The sequence below is a fragment of the Labeo rohita genome, unplaced genomic scaffold (assembly GCF_022985175.1).
Source record: "Labeo rohita strain BAU-BD-2019 unplaced genomic scaffold, IGBB_LRoh.1.0 scaffold_1295, whole genome shotgun sequence".
Taxonomy (NCBI): Eukaryota; Metazoa; Chordata; class Actinopteri; order Cypriniformes; family Cyprinidae; genus Labeo; species Labeo rohita.
Window position 1 is genome coordinate 8,156 of NW_026127445.1, and position 4,247 is coordinate 12,402.

Below are 4,247 nucleotides of genomic sequence, written 5' to 3' on the forward strand. Positions count from 1 at the left end.
AAGCTAGATTTGTGAAAGAGCGCTTTATCATTTGTGCGTGGGCGGCCCTGTAAATCCAGTTTTTTTGGATTCTGTTTTTACTGTCTGTCCCATCGTGCAGAATAAGAGTTCATCCGATGTACCCCTTTGCAAATTAGTTACAATTAAGTTTCTTAATGTTTGGCTGTTGCATAGGCTATTTCTTGCAAATATGTCATAAACGCAACACTGCACTTCTCGGGTCGTCAGCGCCGGCATGATCCCTTACATTGAGATAACAGAGGAAAGAAATATAAATGTCTGCTTTATTTTGTGTACTTCCACAATAACAACAACACGTTGCAGATTGCTTTTTCAAAATAACTAGGAATCAAAAACAAAATTTGTGTTTATTTAATTCGTATAAATCCAACAAGAGGTAGTGTAGCTACAGTCTTTCCCATCTGAGCTCATTATCTGTACTATTGTGCTCACTCCCAATTCCTAAAGCCTGGAATTCCGTCACGATGGCACGCGCGGTTATATAATCAGAGTAAAATATTAAGGCCGCCAACATATGTGAGACGAATATTAAAGCAATAAGCTCATTTGTTTTTACCCACAAACAAAAATCTAGCTTAATTTTCATTTTTACGTTTCTCAAATAAAACGAAATAATAATAATAATAATAATAATAATAATAATAATAATAATAATAAAATAATAAAATATTATTATTATTATTATTACAAAATCGATTGATTTATTTCTTCTGCTATTTTCATTTCCTTTTAAATCACAGTTCAGTCCCTCAAATAAATAAATATTCCAAGCCCAGAGTCGATTATTCAAAAAAAACTGTTTTGATCTGATCATCTTAAACGAGTCACCCAGTCATATCCTCCGGGTTATTTGATAGCAGTATATTGTGGACAGATTAGAGATGAATCCTAATAAACATACCGCTACAATTAAATCATTTTATTATATATATATATATATATATATATATATATATATATATATATATATATATATATATATATATATAGGGTTATATAATGATTTTACTGTGTATTCACACACACACACATACACACACAGCTATGTAACCATATAGCCTATCTAGCCTATAACAGGAAAACTTATCGATTTTATGACATAATATATCGTTATTACTACATAATTGAGTGGAAAAAACGTCTGTAACAACAATGCACCACGGTGGGATTCAGCACTAATACTTATAATTCATATAAAATTTTATAAATAAAACTACTGGAAAACTATTTATGATATAAAATTCATATTTGCTGCAGGCAATTAGTAACTTTATGATTGAGATTTCAGCCGCCAGCCTTTGCAAGGGGCAAGATTTTCTCGCCACACTGTTAGACATCTCTGTAATTTCTACAGTTATTAACTGTATATCACCCAGTATAATACTGCAAATTCCCTTTGCAGTAAATAACTGTAATAACCATTGCATTATGGGAATTTTCTGTGACGTCAGACCCCAAATACAGAGACTTACTGTATTTTTTTTAAATTGCTGTATACTACTGTATTTGCTGTAACGTTCTCATTGGCGGCGTTCTATTGAGGTCGTTTCATTTTCCTCATTTATTATATTTGGATTGACAAGATTTGCCCTACACCGTGTCTACAACACCACAACAGCTTGGGACGACTAACACTGGATGTGTTGCATCGCTTGTAATGACTGGAAAATGAGTTTTGCTTTATGTCAGACACATCGCGAGCGCTTGAAGTACATCTGTAAGTCAGAAATATACCGGGGCATTACTTTACTGTAAGCATTCACTGTATATTGTATATGTAATGGGTTCTATATTGTTTTCTTTTGTCGAGTCGCGCTGCGCCGCGCCGCTCGTGTCCGAGGAAGACGCTGAAGCAGCGGGCACCGTCGCGGCGTTTGCCCGGGGATGAAGAGTTCCGGAGAACATCCGCGCTGTGTGTCGATGCAATTTACGAGAGATTAAGACCAGCAAGTAAGGTAAAAATAAATGTACGTTTGTCTGAGTGTTTGTCAGATTTTTGCACACCAGTTCAACCTAGTAATATTTACCCATCAACATGGCGGTTACAAACTTTACTATAGTAAACTGCGCTGTCGTTTCAAACGGTTTTTGTCAGCTTATTAAATTAAGTTACTGAATTAAAATAATTTTCAACGAGCAACGCGTATCTTGTTAGCTATGTTAGACAAGTTATATGGCTAACTGTTAGCTGCTTTTCTAGTTTTAGAATTAGTTTGTTATAATTATTTGGAATTTAAGATTTACTGCATTTTGTTGTGTTTGTGTTTTAAAGGCAACTGCAATGAAGCATAAAGAAAGACGAGCATGCCAACCACTGATAGTTCATGGTAAGAGAACAACTATGATTTTGAGACCTTTGTGTATTCTGTGTGGGGTTTTCCTTATAAAAGTGTGCCATTTCTTCTACTTGTTTTTCAGAGAAGACATTTCTGTCATTAACAAAGTGGATGGTGAGCAAAGGTGGTGGCCACGTTTTGGAGCAGCACCTGGGTTTTGCAGATGGCTGTGTATTCTTCGGCTGCATGTCTTTTTCTCCATTATGTTTCTGTTGCCTGTAGATTCTTTGTGAGGATACAACATAATGCACTGCAAAACGTCCTAAGACAGGGGAAATGGTGAAGATGCACTGTTCCAGCAGTTTAAGACTGTATTTTTAAGTGTTATACATGCATTGTTTTAAATAAAGTATTGATATTTTGTAATTATTGTGTCTGTTTTAATTGAATGTCAGTAGTACCTATGTAGAGTAAAAATAAATTACATTTTAATGAATTTAATATAAAATTATAAAATCTACTGAAATCTATATTAAAATGAATGAATTACAGTAGTATACTGTTAAATTTGACCTTTTTAATAGTATTTGGCTGTAAAACAGCTACAGTTTGCAACTGTAAATGAAATACGGGTTGCTACTGTAAATTCTAATTACAGTAACTTACTGGCAACAGTGTTGCCAGTAAGTTACTGTAAAAACCCTTTGAAATGTCTAACAGTGCATAGTCGTGAGAAAACAGGTTTTTAGTTGAGGTCAGGAGAAAAAAATAAATCTTGATATGACAAAACAACTGTTATGTTGAGATCGCGAGAAAATTAAGACATGATCACCAGAAAAAAAAAAAAAAAAGTCGTGATAACGACAAAACAACTTTTGTTATGTCAAGATCACAAGAAAAGTAACTCATGATCACGAGAAAACAAGAAAGAAAGAAAGAAAGAAAGAAAGAAAGAAAAAAAACAATAATGCATGGCCTTAGAACTTCCGTACTGTCACACTGACTATTACTGTATTTATTATCCTTGTCATTTTACTGTACTGTTTTGGAGAAAATTAAAGGCAAATTCACTCCAAGTGTAAAAGTGTAAAATTACAATATTAGAATTATTTCTGAATGATCATTTGACTGGACTAATGATGCTAAAACAATCAGCTTTGATACAGAAATAAATTATATATATATATAATGTATTCAGAATCATTAAAATCAATGTTCAAAAAATGTAATTGTATTACATTCTGATGGAAAATAACAATAAGTAATTATTCTGATGTCGCTTTATGGTTTTGTAAGGGTTAAATTACATTTTGTGCAGTAATATTCGTGAACAGCAATCTATTAAAATATCAGCTAAAGCATAAAGAAAATGTCGGTCTGACAGCGTCTTTACATCCATTTTGACCGCTTCCAGCACCCAGACCATAAGTACACGATTAGAAATCAACAGCATAAAACAGAAGCCAAAATACAGGAAAACCTGCAGAAACACATTTGTTTTCAATAACCCCCTTTTGAAAAACTTACCTACAGTCTAGGAAGAGAATTTATTAGAAACGCTCATTTTTCTGTCCTTTAGGCCTGTAGCTTGTCAGCAATTTCTTCTCAAATCTCTCAATAGTACAGACGGATCGGATTAAATATGCAAAAATAATGTCCGCTAGTGTTAAAATGAGTAGGGTCTGTGCTAAAGTTGTATTTATTAAAATGTTTTCTAGGACATAAATCCAATCAAATTACTGCCACCTGCTGTACTGGAGTGTGGATATTCTACCTAATACATTTAAACACTGTTTTATTATTTTCCCTGTTCCCCCGGCTGAGGGTTGCCATATAATAGTGAATCTTCCCACATTAAAGACAGTGTTCTGCATTAAAAAGAAGAAGAAGAAAAAGAAAAAGAAAATAATACTTATATAGTACTTATAAAGCACATACTAATGACATTTT

General features: G+C 33.4%; 1 long non-coding RNA gene across 1 annotated transcript; it reads left to right on the plus strand.

Moving 5' to 3' along the window:
* Positions 1-1,849: 1,849 nt before the first annotated feature.
* On the plus strand, positions 1,850-2,678 carry LOC127157994 (uncharacterized). The gene is made up of 3 exons (XR_007826037.1): positions 1,850-1,976; positions 2,294-2,348; positions 2,440-2,678. It is a non-coding gene; the product is annotated as an uncharacterized LOC127157994 (long non-coding RNA).
* Positions 2,679-4,247: the final 1,569 nt, after the last annotated feature.